The sequence below is a fragment of the Zalophus californianus genome, chromosome 5 (assembly GCF_009762305.2).
Source record: "Zalophus californianus isolate mZalCal1 chromosome 5, mZalCal1.pri.v2, whole genome shotgun sequence".
In the NCBI taxonomy this organism is placed as follows: domain Eukaryota; kingdom Metazoa; phylum Chordata; class Mammalia; order Carnivora; family Otariidae; genus Zalophus; species Zalophus californianus.
Window position 1 is genome coordinate 77,611,691 of NC_045599.1, and position 23,171 is coordinate 77,634,861.

At 36.6% G+C, this 23,171-nt stretch overlaps 1 pseudogene; it reads right to left on the bottom strand.

The window, feature by feature from the left end:
- Positions 1 to 8,260: 8,260 nt before the first annotated feature.
- Positions 8,261 to 23,171, bottom strand: part of LOC113928530 — a 73,412-nt pseudogene continuing 58,501 nt past the window's right edge.

A 23,171-nucleotide genomic window follows, 5' to 3' on the forward strand; every position in this document is an offset into this window, starting at 1 on the left:
GGCAGCTAAAATCTAAGTAGCTATGTTTGTTATACATCATTTTGAATCAGTAATTAGAAACTAAATAAAAGCATATGTATTGATTTCAACAAATCAAGTATATATCATCTTTGGCAAAAAGGAGAAAGCTAGCGTCTTGATATGAATACTCTAAAAGTCAGCAAATCTGACACTCAGATGATGTTTTGTTGACCCTGTAATTACACCTAGTCTAGTTCTGGGGCTCACTCTTAATTTTCTTAACTTGAAAGTTACCACAATTAATACAGCTCTCTAAAAATATTTTGTTAAAAAATAAATCTGATGGAAAATAAAGTAGTAGGAATAAAGTTGAAAGGAGACAAGAGACTGAGAGGAAAAAAATTAGTTACCTTCTGCTTCTTTTCCCTAAAAAAAAAATCACTTAGATAATAGATATTTTGGTGTGAGAACAAATGTGTAGGGTTTCTGCTGTTTTAAGTATTTGAAATTTTATTCCCTTTTGACATAAAACAATGGAACACTCTGATAATCAATACCATACTTGAAAGTATGAGAAAACTGCTTAAACAGTATTTAGAAAGCAGTACCAATAAACCTTATTACAAGCATTAAATATCTTTACAAAGTTGGTATTAATTCATAACCTGAAATTGTCAAATGTGTATGACTTAAATGTTAAAATTCCACATTATTTTATTTTTTTTAAAGAATTTATTTATTGGAGGAGGGAGCAAAATGGCAGAGGAGTAGGAGACCTGGATTTCGTCTGGTCTCCGGAATTCAGCTGAATAGGGATCAAACCATTCTGAACACCTACGAACTCAACAGGAAATCGAAGAAGAGAGTAGCAACAACTCTCTGAACAGAGAAGCGACCACTTACAAGAAGGTAGGACGTGCGGAGAAGTGAATCCAAGGCGTTACTCGGGAGGATAGACGGCGGGGGAGGGGGCCTCCGTCAGCGGCTTCTGGCAAGTGATAGAGCCGCAGAGCACAAACTCAGAACTTTTAGAAGTCGGCTCCGCTGAGGGACATCGCTCCAGTGGCTAAGCGAGGGGGTGGAACCCTCATGGGACAGTGTGCTCTCAGGACCCTCGGGGTCACAGAAAGACCGGGGTTGCCTGAGTGCAGCAGAGCTCTCAGGTATGGGAGCGGGGAAGCCGGGAGCAGAGATGGAGCAAGGCACGGGCTCTCAGCTTGGGGTTGCCATAAACTGTGTTCAGTGACAGTCGGGCCACTGCTCCTCAAGTAGGCACCCAACAAGCGGAGGAGCTGGGGAAACTCCCCTTCCTCCCCCGGGGAGGAGTGGCGCAGGAACGCACAGCAGGGATCTGCTGGGTTTGGAGACTCCACACCGAGTTGGGTTCCAGAGATAGAAACGCTCGGTCACAGGCCAGGTGAGTATGGAGTGTGGCCGGAGACCAGGCAGACAGCAGTGACTGACTGCTTTTCTCTGGGGGCGCACTGAGGAGCGGGGCCCCGAGTTCTCAGCTCCTCCGGGTGGAGATTGGGAGGCCACCATTTTCACCCTGGTCCTAAAAAGCTATACCAGAGCTTGCAGGGAACAAAAGCTCCTGAGAGCAAACCCGAGCAGCTTGCTTAGCCCAGACCAACAAGGGTGGGGCAATTCCGCCTCCGGCAAAGACATTGGGGAACCACGGCAAAAGACCCGTACTCCAGAAGATCAGCACGAACAGCCAGCAAGCCAAGACCAAGTTTACCGAACAAGCAGAACGGGAGAACTCCAGCGCTAGGGGAATACTGCACATAGAATTCATGGGTTTTTTTATACCATGATTCATTAGTTTTAAAGTTAATTTTTTAACTGTTTTTTTTTTAATTTTTCTTTTTCCCTTTTTCAAACAACATCTTATCAATCCTTTTTTAAAAAAAACATTTTTTATTTTTCATTTTTAGAGTCATATTTTATCCCTTCATAGTAGTTACCCTTATTTTTGGCATATATATATAGGTTGTTCTCTCTTTAAAATTTTGAGGTACAGTTTCTTCTAACAGATCAAAATATACCCTAAATCACTAGTGTATGGCTTTGTTCTAGGCTCCTGCCTGATCACATTCTCTCCCTTTTTTTTTTAAAGCTTCTTCTTTCTTTTTTCAAACAACTTCTTATCTTATTGATTCCTTTTATAAAATCTTTTATAATTTTCATCTTTACATTCATCCTCTATCCTTTCATTGTATCAACCCTTATTTTGTATATATATAAGTCTTTCTTCCTTTAAAATTTTAGGAGGGACTTTTTTCTAGCAGACCAAAATATGCCCAATCTAGTGTGTGGCACTGATATATGCACTACTCTGATCATATTTGATATATTCTGGTTTTTTTGTATTGTTCTGTTTTTGTTTTTATCTTTTTCTTTTGTTTTTTTTTTTCTTTTTCTTTATATTCTCTTTCTTTTTTCTTTCTTTCCCTTTCTTTTCCCCTGGTTTCAGGTCTTTTCTGATTTCTATAGAGTATATTTGCTGGGGACATTGTTAACCTGTTAGCATTTTGTTCTCTCATTCATCTATTCTCCTCTGGACAAAATGACAACAGGAAAAAAATCACCTCAGCAAAAAGAACAAGAGGTCGTACCGTCAGCCAGGGACCTACTCAATATGGACAATAGTACTATGTTGGACCTAGAATTCAGAATCATGATATTAAAGATACTACCTGGGCTTGAAAAAGCGTGGAAGTTATTAGACAAACCTTTCTGGAGAAATAAAAGAACTAAAATCTAACCTAGTCGAAATCAAAAAGGCTATTAATGAGATGCAATCAAAAATGGGGGCAATAACTGCTAGGATAAATGAGGCAGAAGAGAGAATCAGCGATATAGAAGACCAAATGATGGAAAATAAAGAGGCTGAGAAAAAGAGAGAGAAACAACTACAGGATCACGAGGGCAGAATTCGAGAGATAAGCAATATGATAAGATGAAACAAGAGTAGAATAACTGGGATCCCAGAAGAAGAAGAAAGAGAGAGAGGGGCAGAAGGTATATTGGAGCAAATAATAGCAGAGAACTTTCCTAATGTGGGGAACGAAACAGGCATCAAAATCCAGGAGGCACAGAGAACCCCTCTCAAAATCAATAAAAATAGGTCAACACCCCGACATCTAATAGTAAAACTTACGAGTCTCAGAGACAAAGAGAAAATCCTGAAAGCAGCTCAGGAGAAGAGATATGTAACCTACAATGGTAGAAACATTAGATTGGCAACAGACCTATCCATAGAGACCTGGAAGGTCAGAAAGGACTGGCATGATATCTTTAGAGCACAAAACGAGAAAAATATGCAGCCAAGAATATTATATCCAGCTAAGCCCTCATTGAAAATTGAAGGAGAGATAAAAAGCTTCCAGGACAAACAAAAACTAAAGGAATTTGCAAACACGAAACCAGCCCTCCAAGAAATCTTGAAAGGGGTCCTCTAAGCAAAGAGAGAGCCTAAAAGCAGCATAGATCAGAAAGGAACACAGACAATATACAGTAATAGTCACCTTACAGGTAATATGATGGCACTAAATTCATACCTTTCAATAGTTACCCTGAATGTAAATGGGCTAAATGCACCAATCAAAAGACACAGGCTATCAGATTGGATTAAATAACAAGACCCATCAATATGCTGTCTGCAAGAGACCAATTTTAGACCCAAAGACACCCCCAGATTGAAAGTGAGGGGGTGGAAAGCCATTTACCATGCTAATGGACACCAAAAGAAAGCTGGGGTGGCAATCCTTCTATCAGACAAATTAGATTTTAAAACAAAGACTGTAATAAGAGATGAAGAGGGACACTATATCCTACTCAAAGGGTCTATCCAACAAGAAGATCTAACAATTGTAAATATCTATGCCCCTAACATGGGAGCAGCCAATTATATAAGGCAATTAATAACAAAAGCAAAGAAACACATCAAAACAATACAATAATTGTGGGCGACTTTAACAACCCCTGACTGAAATGGACAGATCTACTAAGCAAAAGATCAACAAGGAACTAAAGATTTTAAATGACACACTGGACGAAATGGACTTCAGAGACATATTCAGAACATTCCATCCCAAAGCAACGGAATACACATTCTTCTCTAGTGCCCATGGAACATTCTCCAGATTTGATCACATCCGAATCACAAATCAGATCTCAACTGGTACCAAAAGATTGGGATTATTCCCTGCACATTTTCAGACCACAGTGCTTTGAAACTGGAACTCAATCACAAGAGGAAAGTCAGAAAGAACTCAAATACATGGAGGCTAAAGATCATCCTACTAAAGAATGAAGGGGTCAATCAGGAAATTAAAGAAGAATTAAAAAAATTCTTGGAAACCAATGAAAATGAAAACACAACTGTTCAAAATCTTTGGGATACAGGAAAGGCAGCCCTGAGAGGAAAGTATATAGCAATTCAAGCCTTTCTCAAGAAACAAGAAAGTCTCAAATACACAACCAAACCCTACACCTAAAGGAGCTGGAGAAAGAACAGCAAATAAAGCCTAAACCCAGCAGGAGAAGAGAAATAATAAAGATCAGAGCAGAAATCAATGAAATAGAAACCAAAAGAACAGTAGAACAAATCAACGAAACTAGGAGCTGGTTCTTTGAAAGAATTAAGAAGATTGATAAACCCCCGGCCAGACTTATCAAGAAGAAAAGAGAAATGACCCAAATCAAGAAAATCATGAATGAAAGAGGAGAGATCACAACCTACAACAAAGAAATACAAACAATTATAAGAACATGTCATGAGCAACTCTATGCCAGCAAATTAGACAACCTGGATTAAATGGGTGCATTCCTAGAGATATATCAACTACCAAAATTGAACCAGGAAGAAATAGAAAACCTGAACAGACCTATAACCACTAAGGAAATTGAAGCAGTCATCAGAAATCTCCCAACAAACAAAAGCCCAGGGCCAGATAGCTTCCCAGGAGAATTCTATCAGACATTTAAAGAAGAATTAATACCTATTCTCCTGAAAATGTTCCAAAATATGGAAATGGAAGGAAAACTTCCAAACTCCTTTTATGAGGCCACCATTACCTTGATCCCAAAACCAGACAAAGCCCCCATCAAAAAGGAGAATTACAGACCAATATCCTTGATGAACATGGATGCAAAAATTCTCACCAAAACACTAGGCAATAGGATCCAACAGTACATTAAAAGGATTATTCACCATGACCAAGTGGGATTTATCCCTGGGCTGCAAAGCTGGTTCAACATACGTAAATCAATCAACGTGATACAATACATTAACAAAAGAAAGAACAAGAATCATATGATCCTCTCAATAGATGCAGAAAAAGCATTTGACAAAGTACAGCATCCTTTCTTGATCAAAACTCTTCAGAGTATAGAGATAGAGGGTACATACCTCAGTATCATAAAATCCATCTATGAAAAACCTACAGCAAATATCATTCTCAATGGGGAAAAGCTCAGAGCTTTTCCCCTAAGGTCAGGAACGCGGCAGGGATGTCCATTCTCACCACTGCTATTCAACATATTATTAGAAGTCCTAGCCACAGCAATCAGACAACAAAAAGAAATCAAAGGCATCCAAATCGGCAAAGAGGAAGTCAAACTCTCACTCTTTGCAGATGATATAATACTGTATGTGGAAAACCCAAAAGACTCCACCCCATAACTGCTAGAACTCATACAGGAATTCAGTCAAGTGGCAGGATATAAAATCAATGCACAGAAATCAGTGGCATTCCTATACACCAACAAGACAGAAGAGAGAAAAATCACGGAGTCAATCCCATTTATAATTGCACTCAAAACCATAAGATACCTAGGAATAAACTTAACCACAGAGGCAAAGTATCTGTACTCAGAAAACTATAAAATACTCATGAAAGAAATTCAGGAAGACACAAAGAAATGGAAAAACGTTCCATGCTCATGGATTGGAAGAACAAATATTGTGAAGATGTCAATGCTACCTAGAGCAATCTACACATTCAATGCAATCCCCATCAAAATACCATGCACTTTTTTCAAAGAAATGGAACAAATAATCCTAAAATTTGTATGGAACCAGAAGAGACCCCGAATAGCCAGAGGAATATTGAAAAAGAAAAGCAAAGCTGGCGGCATCACAATTCCGGACTTCCCGCTCTATTACAAAGTTGTCATCATCAAGACAGTATGGTACTGGCACAAAAACAGACACATAGATCAATGGAACAGAATCGAGAGCCCAGAAATGGACCCTCAACTCTATGGTCAACTCATCTTTGACAAAGCAGGAATGTCCAATGGAAAAAAGACAGTCTCTTCAACAAATGGTGTTGGGAAAATTGGACAGCCACATGCAGAACAATGAAACTGGACTATTTCCTTACACCACACACACAAATAGACTCCAAATGGTTGAAAGACCTAAACGTGAGACAGGAGTCCGTCAAAATCCTAAAGGAAAACACAGGCAGCAACCTCTTCGACCTCAGCCGCAGCAACTTCTTCCTAGAAACATCGCCAAAGGCAAGGGAAGCAAGGGCAAAAATGAACTATTGGGATTTCATCAAGATAAAAAGCTTTTGCACAGCAAAAGAAACAGTCCACAAAACCAAAAGACAACCGACAGAATGGGAGAAAATATTTGCAAATGACATATCAGATAAAGGGCTAGTATCCAAAATCTATAAAGAACTTATCAAACTCAACACCCAAAGAACAAACAATCCAGTCAAGAAATGGGCAGAAGGCATGAACAGACATTTTTCCAAAGAAGACATCCAAATGGCCAAAAGACACATGAAAAAGTGCTCAACATCGCTCGGCATCAGGGAAATCCAACTCAAAACCTCAATGTGATACCACCTCACACCAGTCAGAATGGCTAAAATTAACAACTCAGAAATGACAGATGTTGGCGGGGATGCGGAGAATGGGCAATCCTCCTATACTCTTGGTGGGAATGCAAGCTTGTGCAACCCCTCTGGAAAACAGTAGGGAGGTTCCTTAAACAGTTGAAAATAGAGCTACCATACGATCCAGAAATTCCACTTCTGGGTATTTACCCCAAAGATACAAATGTAGGGATCCGAAGGGGCACGTGCACCCCAATGTTTATAGCAGCAATGTCCACAATAGCCAAACTGTGGAAAGAGCCAAGATGTCCATCGACAGATGAATGGATAAAGAAGAGGTGGTAAATATACACAATGGAATATTATGCAGCCATCAAAAGGAATGAGATCTTGCCATTTGCAACCACATGGATGGAATTGGAGGGTGTTATGCTGAGTGCAATATGTCAATCAGAGAAAGACATGTATCATATGACCTCACTGATATGAGGAATTCTTAATTTTAGGAAACAAACTGAGTTTTGCTGGAGTGGTGGGGGGTGGGAGGGTCGGGGTGGCTGGGTGATAGGCATTGGGTAGGGTATGTGCTATGGTGAGCGCTGTGAATTGTGCAAGACTGTTGAATCATAGATCTGTACTTTTGAAACAAATAATGCAACATATGTTTAGAAAAAAGAAAAAGAAGACGATAGCAGGAGGGGAAGAATGAAGGGGAGTAAGTCGGAGGGGGAGACGAACCATGAGAGACGATGGACTCTGAAAAACAAACTGAGGGTTCTCGAGGGGAGGAGCGTGGGGGGATGGGTTAGCCTGGTGAGGGGTATTAAAGAGGGCACATTCTGCGTGGAGTACTGGGTGTTATGCACAAACAATGAATCATGGAACACTACATCAAAAACTAATGATGTAATGTATGGTGATTAACATAACAATAAAAAGTTAAAAAAAGATTTTATTTATTTATTTATTTGAGAGAGCAAGAATGAGAGAGAGAGAGAGAGAGCACATGAGGAGGGGGAAGGCCAGAGGGAGAAGCTGACTCCCCGCTGAGCAGGGAGCCCAATATGGCACTCGATCCTGGGACTCCAGGATCATGACCTGGGCCAAAGGCAGTCGCTTAACCAACTGAGCCACCCAGGCACCCCAAAATTCCACATTTTAAATAGTCTTCTTAATTATAAACCCAGACTTTCTGTAGTCTACACAAACCAGATAAGCAGCTAGAATATTTAAGTGTTAGGGGATAAATAATAAACGTATATATTATACACATATATTATTATATGTGTGTGTATAACATATATATACAAAATACATATGTATCAGTTATATTATCCTCTAAAGCCATATTCTGTTAATACAGAAATGCATTTATTCCAAAAATTTAATCAAATATATCATTAATAGTATAGCTGCTGCATTTTCCAATATTGATAATGTTATTCATGTTTTTCATTTTCACAGACTGCAGACTGAGCTGCCAGATGCTGCAACTCTCTTTCTGGGTTAAAGGTTTGTTTCACATCCAAACTTTTCCTGTTGAATGCTAAATATCTGCTGAAAGTTAGTTGAACACATAACAGCTTAGGAGTTGGAAGAGTTTGGTTTGGACAGGCTCTAACTTCTAAATCTGTTACACATGGTGACTCATTAACTCGGCTTTATTAACTACAAACACCAGAGTCTTTCTTATTGACAACTTAATCAGTAAAGGAACTAGTTGTAGTTGTCATACTATAAGCTTATTCAGTCACTGTTGAATTGCACCATTTCCTTATTTCTGTTACCAGAAAAGCTTTGGTGGAGGTCCTACTGAGATCTGGTATTCTAGCTTCACCGAGTCTCCCTCAAAAATTTGTTTGCTTTGTTGTCTGAGGACAAGCATCGGTGCTCTTCTGTGTTCTTTTGCAAGGATGCTCAGCAGCACAGTACAGGTGGCTTCTCCTGTTCTGCTCAGGGAACACATGCAAACCCCTGCATCTGAAGCTGTTCCCACTTCAAAGATGAATGAATGAAAATTCTTGTCAGACACCATCATTTTGTGAAAGTCACCTAATTAAACTGGTCTTCCACTTATAAAGCAAGACATATCAGGAGCTGGTGGTCCACTCATGCTGCAGAATCTTCCAGTTCAGTCAACATGTTCTCTGGCACGTGAATGAAATACCGTGGGTAAGATTTCTTCTGAATTGCATCCTGACCATTCACATTTCTCTTTGAAATTGGAACTTACAGTTGTGCATGTTCAGAACTGTGCTGTGGCAGATCTTGCGCCTCTCTACAATTTTGAGCTTGAAACACAGAAGCTACACTCTGTGATCCTAGCAATCTGCAACCCACTTTCTCCTCATGTGTTAGCCATTGATTTCCATTGTGATGAAGGCTGTCCTTACATTTCAGTTTTCCCTCCAAATCTTGACTCGAAGCTTCTCTTTTGATCCTTGTGTCTCATCGTTGGGAGTTCCTGAATTGGGCCTAGAATTTGCAGTTTGAGATGGCTTAGCATTTATAGTTGACCACCTTAGGGTTGACGATAGTTGGAGTCCACAGTGGAGGAGATTTACTGTTGCAGTAATCAGACTGTGGTGGCAATATGGAGCCCAGGAAGCTGGCTGAAGACCAGTTATGGGTGGCTATAAATCTTTGGCTCTGGTTGGAACCAGAAAGGTGCTGGAGAGAAGCAGGGAAAGCAGAAGGGGACATGGTGATGTGAGAATTCACTGTTGAAGAGGTAGAACATCTTTTCTCTGTGCATGGGTTAGGTTGGATAATGGAAGACTGGTCTGGCTAAAAGAGCCAGAAGTTTCAACAAAACATGTTCTTACATGCATTATCTTTCCTGCAAATTTTAATATTAATTAAACAAAATGGAAGCAAAAAATATTTAAAAAAAAACAAGCATGGTCTTTCAGATAAGACTTCTACTCAAGTGCTTAATAGGACTCACTATTAAAATGTAATTTAAAATAATAACTTGAGTATGTAGAACTATGCATTAAATCCCATAGATTCTTTGCTTTGCAAATGGGCTATAATTTGGAGGTGATAGTAGTTTCCATTTTACTTGAGTTTGTAAATATTGTGATAGATGTTTTAATTTATAAATGCCCAAGACCTCCTTGAGGGTGCCTGGGTGGCTCAGTTGGTTAAGCGACTGCCTTCAGCTCAGGTCATGATCCTGGAGTCTCGGGATCGAGTCCCGCATCGGGCTCCCTGCTCAGCAGGGAGTCTGCTTCTCCCTCTGACCCTCCCCCCTCCCATGTTCTCTCTCTCTATCTCATTCTCTCTCTCAAATAAATAAATAAATCTTTAAAAAAAATAAAATAGGATAAATGCCCAAGACCTCCTTGAAATATGTTTATGTTAAAACCATTCCAATTATTTATTTTGTCATATGCTGATAGGTGAAAAAAAATCAGTAATATGAGGTAGAGATCCATAGTCAGAAGAGGTTAATTTAAATCAAAAGTTTTCTGTGTATATGTCTGTTCCAAAAAAAGTTTTACTCACTGTGTGTGTGTGTGTGTGTGTGTGTGTGTGTGTGTGAATGAATGAATGAAAGAGTAATGTAGTGGGGAAAAAAGCATGAGTTTTGGAATCAGAAGACCTATTAGACAAATTGGAATACCTACTTGGATGCCTTTAGGCATGTTAAGCTTTGTAGACTTTGATTTTGTTTTTAAAATGCTAGAACACATACTACTATTGTTATTATCCATATGTGTGGCTCTGGCCAACCATACTATGTTGTGACTCTCATGGTACTTGTGGCACAATGGATAGTTAGAATGTATGTCATAGACTTTTTATAGTCACCTGGCTTTGTCCTCAATAAGTATCCTGCTAATAAACTCTACCACTACAATTTGGTCTCAAGATTTTTTAGAAAAAAGTTAACCTTTATTAAATGTCCATTTACTAGAAATCATTCTAAGTGCATGCATGCATATTAATTAATGTATATGTATAATACCATGGAGTATTTATTTTTAATTCCCATTTTTAATGAACAAAGCAAGCTTAAAAATAACATACACACACTGGTACTTAGGAAAGTTACAGGACTTTGGGGGTCAGAAAGGACATACTTAGAAATGTGTATGTTGAAGATTTGGATGTTAAAACAAGTTAAATTGAAGTAAGTGTAGAACTGCTGAACAGTAGTCTAAGGTGCTTGGAATGAATCTCACTTAGGAGTCATAGATTACTTATGCTGAACCAGAGGTGGCATTGGAAAAAGTAGGGGAAGACTGAAAGAGCAATATATATACATCCCTCCTCTGAAGCCTATTTTTGTTTGTAGGCTTCATTATCATGCACTTCATTATCAAGAGAACTATGTCACCAACAGAATATAATTCCCAATGTGGTGCAGTAGATTGAATAACTGGCCAAAATCTTTCAGTCCTCCTTATGTTTACATCCTTTCAATGCAGCTTGGAATCTCTTTCTATTAAAGAGTGGAATTTCTTTTTCCATTTCTTGAATATGGGCTGGCTGTATGACTTGGTTGGCCAATATAATGTAGTATAAGTGATAGCATGTCAAGTCTAAGCTCAGGGGCTCAGGAATCCAGAGTCACTTCTATTCTCTCTTGGAACCTTGCCCAGTTGTCATGTAAACAAGTTTCAGCTGGCCTGCTGAAATATGAGAGACCATGGAGAGAAGAAACATTCTTCCAGCTGCAGTCATTTCACATTGCCACTTCCAAGCTGACTTTACTGTTGAGCTCAGACATATAACTGAGCCAGTGAAACAAGAATTGCCCAAAAAAGGCCAAACCAACTGCCAAATCACAGAATCATGAGTTAAATAAATGTCATTATTTTAAACCTTTAATACTTGAAGTGGCTTGTTATGCAGCAAAACCTAACTGATACATGGTCAATGTCCCCCTGATGGAGGAATATGGTTACATTAGTTTATCATGCAGGGAATCTATATGCATTCTGAGCCTATAGGTTTCATTGACACTCTATCCAACTGTAACATAAACTTCTTTTTCACCAAATTGTATTAAACGAGTCAGAGGTGTCTGTCTTACTTCTTTAAGTAGTAACTGAAAATGAATATGCATTGTAATTTCACTCTCCAGTGAGTTCTGGCTTTCTGTTCCTGCCATATGAATGGCAGGTAGCTCTGTTGATTGTCCAGTCCACTTTTAGAATAATCAAAAAACTGACTTCTGGTTTTAAGTCATTTTTACACTAGGATGCCACACAACTGTCTAAAATACCAAAGAGAAGAAAGGATTTCTATTGCATAAAATATTTTGTACATTTTAGTTAGGCTTAGTATAACTCCAGATTGGGAAGCTTTGTAGCATTTCACATATTTGCCTTTCTGTGCACAGACTCTGTGTATATGTGTGTATGTGTGCATCAAAGAATGAATGGCAATATAAAGCAAATTGCCTTTCTTATGCTCCAATGTTAATTAAAACCAAATGTCCCTTCCACAATGTAGCTAATATACTTTAATTATTCTGTCTTGTGCAGTTGTGACAAAAGGGAACATGCAATTATTAAAGAGAAAAAAGTACACATTGTACCAATAATTGTCCACACTGTGAAATACTATTGCTTTTCCCCTGTGAGTAACTTGAATTGTTGCCAAATAATCCTCTCCACATCATTTAAGTAATGTAAATTATTCTTTAACAATAATTTACCTTTTTATTGAGTTTAACTGACACATGTTTATTTCCATTTACCTTCTTTCCACAGTTTTAAACAATGCAAAGCCAATAACAAAAGAATAAGTTTTTAATGTTTTCTACTGGCATAAATTTTAAACATAATCAAGTGAGGGTTATTTTACATAAGAAAGAAGGTTGGTAGCAATTATAATTACCTTTAAATGTTAACCTTTTCCTTTTAAACATGGGAAAATCTATTCCCAAGATTAATTTTCTTCTTCTATTAAATTAGGATAAGGATACCGACAAAGATGGTAGATGGAAAGTGGGTGATAGATTAATAGAAAACATGTATAAAGTGACCAGGTTACATAATAATCTTTCTTATAGTGCTCCATAATTATGAAACAGAAATAGAATCTATTAAAATAAATTCAGATTTCCAGATATTTGAATTATTTCTCTGTCTTCCACTCTCTTAAATTATCTTTCTCTGGCTTCTAAATTATTTACTCTACCAAAGAACACTTTTTCTTCTTCTAAATGAGATAGTATGATAAACATTTGAGGACCTCACTCAAATCAAATGCTGATATGTCAGAAAAAGAAACTTACTAAATAAAATATAAGGGTGTCTAGGACAACCACCAGAGAGGTTGTGTTCTTTTCCCAAAGGAGGAAGTTGATTTTCCCCAAAAAGCATTGATTAAAAGGATAACTGAAAGGAGGAAATGAAGCAGAGACCAATTTCAGTCCAATTTTGGTGGTCGTTTTTCTACAGCTCTGTTCCAAGCCTATTATCCAGTATTCTGATAGCAAGGAGCCAGCTCTGGTAGAGGCTTTTTGATTCTGACATTAGCTCCTGTGTTGGCTTCAGAGGAAGTGGCTACCCTAGTGAATCAGTTCGTCATTGCTGTGGGAATTTTTCTTGTAGCCTGAGTAAGAATCTGGTTTTGGTCTTCAGCATTTCCATCAGTTTTGTAGTCACTTAATTCCCTGTATTGAATTTCTTTCTTGTTAATATACCTACAGAGTTTTCTTTTTCTTGGATTAAACCTTAATTGATACAGCTTCAAAATATTTTTGATAAGGCAATAAATTTGTCCAATACAGTAGGATTTCAGTAGAAAATGATTGAGAGATTAGACTCAGATTATAGGTATTCTTTAATGCCTCAGTAACAAATTGGAATTCACTCTAAAATTCATAACAAGCAATGAGAGGGGTCTTTGAGCAGAGAAGTATCATGATTAATATGTATTTTACAAAAATGAATCTGGAATCTGTGCATGGAGTAAATGGAAGTATGCTAGACCAGACGCAAATGGTTTGATCTGATGGAAACAGTTGGAGCTAGTACCAGTTACAGCATGGAATAATTGATAATTCTCTGAGATAATACCCCTTTCATAAACAATAGCCATAAAATATTTTCAGTACTATTAGAAAAATAACCAAGAAGAACCCATTTTTTTTTCAATTACAGCCAACAGCTTTCATTTTGTTAACACCATTGTAACAGGTTTCCCAGCTAACCCATGGGCATTGTAGTATGTAAATGAATAGATATGGGGTGCATACATCAAGTATCCTTACTCTCACTGAAAAGTTCCCGGCAAATATATCAGTTCTTAAAGCTCAAATACACCAGTGATTTTAATTAAACTGATGGAGCACTGGCAGAATCAAAAACAACTTGAATATTTCCCAGTAATAAAACCACGTGCTCAGCTTGTATACCTACTCAGTACATGTTAATTCTCTTACTCTCCATAATATCTACAACACTGAAAACTCCCTGATATTCCAAGACAAAGCTAGGCATGTTCTGAGGCTAGAAGGCGCCCCTAGGTTTAGATATTTTGTCTGTGAAATACCCAGGCAACTGTATAACCATTGAAGGGACTGCCTAAGCACCATTTGAGAAGATAAATATCCCCTGGTGCTCCAGGAAAAGTAAAGTACAAATTCAATTATGGGGCCAGAGAGGGAAGAAAACTTTCTGAGGAATAGAGCGCTCAAGATCAGCAGTGAAACAAAAATGGAAGAGTGGAATGTATGGAAATAGTATGAAGAAAGGTAATAACCAGTATGGGAAAAGAAGGGTATAAGAATTTAAGTGAGGTTGAGTCTATATTGTGGAGAAGAAGAAATGGCCTGCTGAGAAATCAGTAGTTAATTGATGGACTGTAGAAAAACTTTAAAGAATTTTAAGTGGAAAATTAATAAATAATTTACAAAAACCCTCTGGTGTCTACATGTCATTTCCAGATGGAATTCCTCAGAAAGACAAGTTCATTTTGCCTGTGCAGGGTTGGCCTATAATATAAAGGTTTTACAAAAAAAATTTTGCCAACATTTGCGAAGTTGGATATATCACAATTATCAAGCTCAGACGTCTGGCTTTTTAATTTTTTAAATCAAAACATATGTAAACAGCATGAATTCCTACTCGGCAACTGCAGTAGGTTTAGAGAAGAAGCCTTACTTGATTTCATATTTTGAGGCAATGGCATTACCACTGTGGCTCCCTTTGCCCTTTTTTATACTTTCCACTGGAACATTTTACTTAACCATGGCCTCGTTATATCTGAGAGATAAGAAATCTGATTTATGGAACTTCCTATATCCCCCTTCCTAAAATATATACCACCCCATATAAATCTGCGAGATACCTTAAACAGCCCAATATGTTTGGCCACCATAGGATTTTCAGTACTATTATCCATACAAGTTAATAGACTATTTCAGGTCTATTTTCCTGGGCAATTGCTCTGGTTAACAATAAGTGGGAACAAATGTGGATAAAAGAGATATAAGTATAGAAGCCAAACTTTACATTTGATTATGCTTTCATATTTATTACTTGAAAGAAAGTTTACATTTGTTCCCTGTGTAACCAAAGTGGAGGGAAAAAACTCTAATTTAAAAATCACATACTTACCGAATGCTAACTTATTACACTCATCAGTTATAATAAAATGTGTCTACGTGTTTAATTTTGCTCTTTCATATTTAAATATTGAATGAATATTTATTTTATCACTATAGTGAAAAGTTTTGCATTAAAATGATTACTTTTTTATTACAGCACATAATTTAGCTAAATGATTGTCTCCATATGAAGGCACTTGATTAGGCTTACATGGGTCCTTGATCACAAGAAAAGTCAGGAGGTTTTGGGAAGTTTGGAGATGCCTAGCTGAGACATTTAGAATACTACAATTTTGACACTGTCGGGGTTTTGTGATTGCTTTCTGACTAACTAGAAGGTAAATCAAGGGAAAGGCAGAAAAGAAAAAGGACACAGCTGGGCATGATGCTCCTGCTGACTGCAAAATCAATTCCTGGCACCTGAAAGAAGAAAGAAGGATAAGGGATTTCCGTATCTTAGGGATGTGCTGTGTCAACCAGAAGCTCAAGCAAACACGGGGAAAATAAAAGTAAATGTTTCTAGATTTTGTAACTTTCAAGTTCCAATTTGCTATGTTTGCACCACTTGTTTACAAAGCCACTGAGTCAGGCCCACAAACTGAAGATTAATTGTTTGCTCACCAAAATAATTTCAACAAATAAACCACATTAAACAAAAAAAAATTATATAGCGTTAAAATAATGCTGCTGCTAAGTGTACATGTAGTGTGTAGAACTATGGTTTTCTGGTGGTAGCTTTATGTCATTTTGACCCAGGCTACCTACCAGGAATATTTCACGGATCAACTCTGATGGCCCTTATTTGAACGCACGCACATGCGCATGCAAGGACACACACGCATGCACACACACACCATGAAGAGAGGAACATATGAAAGAAATGGTATCCAAATGAAAATTCCAGGTTATTAGCATATAGGCTAAACCCGCACTATGACATAAGGTCTGGTAAAGGCTGTGATATAGTTCACAGTGTAATGAAAACACTTACTTCCTGTTTCTTAAATGTTGGCTTTATTTTCTCTGCCTCCTAACCAAAATCAAAGTAAAAGGGCAAGTGACATCATGAGATATGTATAGTCAACTTCAGTATAACTACATCACATGGAAGTGGATGGTACACAAAGGAAGTGGAGAATAAAGAGGAATGAAAAAAGCCCAATGGCTGGAGTACAGTTTGATCTCACCTTTTAAAAAGTGTAACCCTATCAATGTCTTGGACTGAGGCAATTTGATCAGCAGCTTCTCTTCTCTGCAGGAAGCGCTAGTAGGGAGAGGGGGGAAAGAAGCAGAAACACTATGCAACGCCCCTCTTTTGCCCCTCTCCCCTCATACAGCATGTTCCTATTCATTTTATAAGTTCTGTTTATGTCTTCATTGATAAAATCAACTTCCTAGAATAATCAGCACACACACTATTTGTATCCGGGTTTATAGATTTAAAATATATCCTCTGAGAGTCTGGTGTTTCTAAAGAAAAAAAAAAGCATTCAGATAAAGGTCATAGTGTAGAGATGCAGAATTTTAGCATTTGCCATCTCATTTTGAGATGCAGTTCTGGACATTAGGAATTTCAAATTATTCCTGTGATTTGCAGACAAAGCAAAGTTCAGTGAGGCAGTATTCTTCATTAAGAAACATTTAACTCAGTAATGGTCTGGGCCAACTGGAGAATGAAGAAAAGCAATTTAAAAGAGCACAGGATCTGTTTTAAAAATAATCACTTGTTCACCATATAAAATGAATAATTTAGATGGCCGTTAGCCACAATTATTATAGGTGGGCAAAGGCAAATAGAAAATTGTATAATTTCATGGATGTTAATTGCATTTTGGTTGAGGAAGAGAAATTCATGCACTCGCTGAACTCAGAACTATAATATTAAAATGAAACAACTATTTGGTTGCTTGTGAACTCATCAGAGTTTTAAATTTCATATTGATCTTTTATCTAATTTATAATGTATTATTATAAAAAAATATATAAATATACCAAGCATCAAGCTTCAGTAATTAATAAGTCATGGCTAATACTGTTTTACCTAAATGTCTACACAATTTCTCCAATCACCCCACCCAGATTTTTAATAAATATTTGCACATCCTATCATTTAAACTGTAATTTTTATATTGATTCATTTTATGCTGCTATCATGTCAATTCTGAGTTCCCCTCATTGTTTTCAATGAGACTTCTCAAATGACTGAGCAAAGGAAATGAGCCACATCTACCAACATATATCAACATTCTGCTTTTCATGCATGAGCATAGTTTTGTGGCTATTACAGTAGCTGATTGCTGAGATAAAGTTATTTTAGGTTTCCTTGTCCTTATAATCATTATTTCCATATATTACTTATGAAAGGGCTCAATAAATGTTTGTTGAATGAGTTCAGAGATTCTATATTTTATGAACAATTACTCTCAATTCATGTCACTGTTACATGTAAGTAGATACTCATAACACAAAACCTGTAACAGTACCTACCTCTTATCATCAGAAGAAAATGTGAGAGTGCATATGGAGCCCTTAGCACAAGCCCTGGCCTGTGATATACTATTAAATATTTGAACTTAATATTTATGTTTTTGTTTATTATTGAAAGTGATTTTGTAATAGCAGCCACAGAGGCCTGAGGATCTGCAAACCTCCCGGGGGCAGACTTGCCTTCCTGATCATTCATGGAAAGAGAACTCCTCAAAATCTTAAAAACACTTTGGAGCTTGGATATATTTCTTCTGTACTCAACTGGTATCAAAAACAGCCTTTTATTAATTATACTTAAACCACAGTGACAGAATGATAGTTTTGTCTTCTCAGTGCAAGACCTCCAAATACTCTGTATATCTACAATGCAGATATTCTAAGAGTGATGATCAATAGCTCTCTTCCCCCCGACTGCTTGTCTAGAATCACACTAATTACCTCAGTAGTACACTTTTGCTCTCTAGAGCTCTAATCTCTACATATAAGAGTGTCAAGTGGGAGAGAAACTGGATAGGGGAGTGGGAGTGTGAATATCCTTCATTACTAAGAAGAGTGCATTAATAAATCAAGAAGCATTATTAAGAAAAAATAGAACTAAAACTTTAATTAGGTATTTCAGTGGCATTAACCATTTTTTCTCCTGTGCCACCAGCAGTCTGGTTGAGTAATGGACTCTAACAGATGAAACAATTCCACAGCAATGGAACACCACCTACTGTAGTTCCAAAATATAAATGTTGTATTACATTCCACAATTAAAACTTAACTAAATAGATAGATAATATATATGAGAATGGATCCGCAAAAAAATCAGTACTCTTTAACTAAAATATAATGAGATTTCATCCTCAGAGACTGTGATTATGTAACTCTGAGCTAGATCCTCAAGAATTTATGCTTTTAAAAAACTCTAGAGGCAATTTTGATACACACTCCTTGTTGAGTGATGAGAAAACGACTATGATGTGAGCTGCATATGTACAATACAGAACGTAATATGTATGCAAAAATTATGTCCTGGATAGATAGGATGTCAATTTATGTCTCCAGAAGTTCCCCAGCTGGTCCTCTAAAATTACATAAGTGACTAGTACCTATCAAACACTCAACTGATATTTGATTAATTAGCTTTTTAATTTTTATGAATTAACTTTTTATTTATTGAACCATTGAAAGTGAAGTTAAATTTTAATGGGCCTGCTGAGTAGAACATGGGTCAGAAAATTGATCAAATATTGTTGCTTACAGAAGATTAAAAAAAATTCATGAAATGCAAGAACAAAAATGTAAGGCTCAGGTTTATTGCATGGGATATACTGAGGTTAAGTGAAATCTACAACAAGGAGACTTGAGGTAGGGCCAAAAAAGATATATAAATATTTTCCACATATGCATGTATATTATTTTAAGAGATCTTTTTGGAACCATTATTAAAAATTAACCTAAAATTAGCCTTTGCTAATGCATTAGAAACTCAAGATTTGTCTCAAACTCTTATGAAAGTTATATTAATCATTTTAGAAGATTCCAGCATATGTCAGAGTAAAAACATGTCTTAGCCAACTCTATAAAAATTAGTTTCATATTGGGCGCCTGGGTGGCTCAGTTGGTTAAGCCACTGCCTTCGGCTCAGGTCATGATCCTGGAGTCCCGGGATTGAGTCCCGCGTCGGGCTCCCTGCTCAGCGGGGAGTCTCCTTCTCCCTCTGACCCTCTTCCCTCTGGTGCTATCTCTCATTCTCTCTCTCAAATAAATAAAATCTTTAAAAAAAAATTAGTTTCATATTAACAGATTTTCTCCCAGTATATTGTTCAGACATATCCTGTTTGTTTGCCTTTTTTAATCAAATTATTGCATAAATTTCCATATAGTAACTAAATCCATGACTTGCCACCTATAACCAGAATATACTTATCATACAATATTTTCACCTAATACCCAATACACTTAAAATTTCTGAAATTATAGCTAAATTGGATAGCTTACATTTTACAGCAATATTAGGGTCTGTATTGTTTGCAGTACCAAATTTTGGTATGCCCTAAGAATTCAGCTTTACATTGAAATGGAAACACCACAGAAAATCAGTCCTATAATTGTGGAAAATGTGCCAATGACTGTATGTGTAGTTTCTGCCTAATACTATAATCTAAGCGACAACATTTACCCCTTGTCTAGGACCTCTTTCAAATTTGGAGATGGAAGCAAGAATCAAATATCAGGCAAATATTTGATCATATTCTGAACCATGTTAATAACTTAAATTGATTTCATCCCATTCTCTTGTTGAGCTGCCTGCATGCTTTTGTAAACTTGGGCATAGTAGAGGTTAGGGCTGATTTTTTTTGAGAAATGTATATAATGATCTTTATTTTCTGTGTAAGTAAACGGATGATAGCCAGCGACAACCCTGAAGAGATTTCGTAATTAAGGTGGAGCCCATTTTGTGATATCTTCTAACTAATGAATTAGTGAGAAAAACTCAACAAATGCTCAGAGTTCATCCACGTTCTTTCAGTTATCTGTCTCTAATGCCTCAGGCAAAAAACCCAATCACATTTAAATAAAATTTTTTTTAAAAGCCATTCCAGATATTGCTCTGTCTTGACATGCTTTTTTGCTTCTAAAATGTTCCAGGTGTTCATATCCTGAGAATTGTGTAAGCCAATCTTTGATAGAAAATTCCATTTTAGAGGGAAAATAGCACAGGATAGAAGTGGCACTTTTTTTCTACCCAGGTCTCAGTGAAAAGTAAAACTTCACTTACATGAAAATGAAGGTATCAACTACAAAGGTTTTTTTCCTGAGGTATATATATATATATATATATATATATATATATATATATATATATATATATTAACAAGATTGTAAGGAAATCATTTACTGGTGTTTTATGGACAATAATTGCATATATTTAACTTAAACAGGCATTCATTAAACACCACAAGGGATGAAGTATCTGACTCAGTACATTACACCTGCCCCCGAAAAGATTATAGTCTAGTGAGAAAACAGAGAAACATGTCAGCACTGAAGAGGGACTCTTAGCATACCTAGAAGGTTTCAGGATGATGTTTATATGACCTTGTCTCATCAATAAGACCTATCTCAAGTATAAATATGTAATTACTTATATAAGCTTACTATTTCTAGATTGGAAGATCCACGAGGACAGAAAAAAACTCTGTTTTAACAGCTTTACCACTAAAGTCCAGCATAGTATTTAGCACACAGTAGGAACTCTGTTAAATAAATAGCAAATCATATGTGTTCTAAGTTGTGATCAAAAGATAAGTGAGACTGAGCAGAAATGTTTGCTGGGAAGGGCAAGGTTTAAGTGAAGGAAAGAGGGTACGGTAGGATGTTAGTGACGAGGCTATGTTAGACTGAGTGCAGATCACAAGCCAAGGTGTGAAGCAGGACTGGCGAGGAGTGCTACAACTAAGAGCGTTCAGAACAGGGCATTCCTGGACATGAAGCTGGGAAGCTGCACAGGACCACACTGAAACATGATAGGCTATGGGTCCCTTGGTCAGGCACTAAAATCCATGCTGGAAAGAATAAGATGGCATATACGTTTGTACACATACTATCACAACCTTCTCAAATAAACCAAAGAGCCTTAACCACTTTATCACTGATCAGAACATACTTTCACAAGGAGCCAGGATGGTCTCTAAACAAACAATGGATAGAACCCAACAACTGAAACCTTTTTTCCATGCCTGTTCAGGATAAGATGAAGCTTTACAAATTTCTCACTAGGGAAGTAATAACATCAAATCTGTGGTTTCGCGTATTTTTATTGTAGAAGGTTGACAAAAGATACTGAATGCAGATACTGAATGTAATAGTTCATATGAGATATGAATATCCTATATTAAGGAAAAATGCCGTATTCAGCCTTATTTTGTAACTTGATTCATGTATCCATTTGGCATTTTATTTTAGACTTAAATTATTTTTATCTTTAATTTTTTATTGTTATGTTAATCACCGTAAATTACATCATCAGTTTTTGAGGTAGTGTTCCATGATTCATTGTTTGTGCGTAATACCCAGTGCTCCACACAGAATGTGCCCTCTTTAATACCCAAGTCTATTTTCTATTTTCTATTTTTCTAAAATCTATTTGAGACTTAAATTTTTAACATTATATTTATGTGTTTACATTTCTTCTCATTTTTACTCTCTTCTAGTAGGACTTGTAGTTTATTTTCATTCCACAATAGTTTTTTTACCTCTTTATACACTCAGTAGGATTTCCAGGCATTGGACTTCCCTTCTGGAAATTGGGTTAAATATTTTAATACCCAGGGTCTTACTCCTTCAAGTCTTCTGACATACTACTCTTACAGTATACTTCACCAGTCCTAGATTAAAACAGAGTTTATTTTGGGCTTAACTCATTGATTAGTATCTTTTTATAAAGACAAATAAAACATATCCATTTTAACAAATTCCCCATAATCATTTTCATTTTACTTGCCTGGAGATAATGAGATAAATTCATTAATATCACCTCCATTTTCAACTTTTTTTCTTTCTTGAAAATAAAGTTATTTGTCTATATTTTAGAAAGGTTTACTATGTGTTTTAACTCTCAGATATACTTAATTTTATTCCAATGCATTTATCTTTCAGATAGTTTTGATGGAAGGGAGCACAGCTGCCTATATGCATTGATTTTTTCATTAAAATGTTTAAAAAATTAAAGAGAAAGCTAGTGTCATACAAAAATATATTACACAGAAAACTAAAACCAAATACCCAAAAACTGTCCAACAAAGGATAGTAAAACAGAGGTTAAAAAAATTGATTTCACAATTTTCTTATATTTATCACTTCACAAATACACCAAGACCATGTTAACTTAAGAAAACCTACAGTCAGGCATCCAATAGTTAATACATTTTTTCACTCTCTGACATCTGAGTGTGACTGATCTTTTTTGTCCAGCGCCATGCACATAAAAGGTATATATCTTTAGGTAATATTTTTAGCAGAGAGTTTCCATTTTTCTACTTCAAGAATTCCAAATATACATCCCTAATGACACTAGTATCTTATCATTGATCAAAAATTTTCCCCCATAATCATGTTAACAACATCACCTTAAATGTAAGCCTTGTTGATTCTTCCCTCAACAAATTTTTCAATGCCCTGAAAATAATAAGATTTAAAAATCTATTTCTTATCATACTTTCTTTCACACACTAATTTTAGCATCATTGATAAATCTTGGCTGCAATATTGATTTCTCTTTAGACGCTTGCCTAATGGTAATT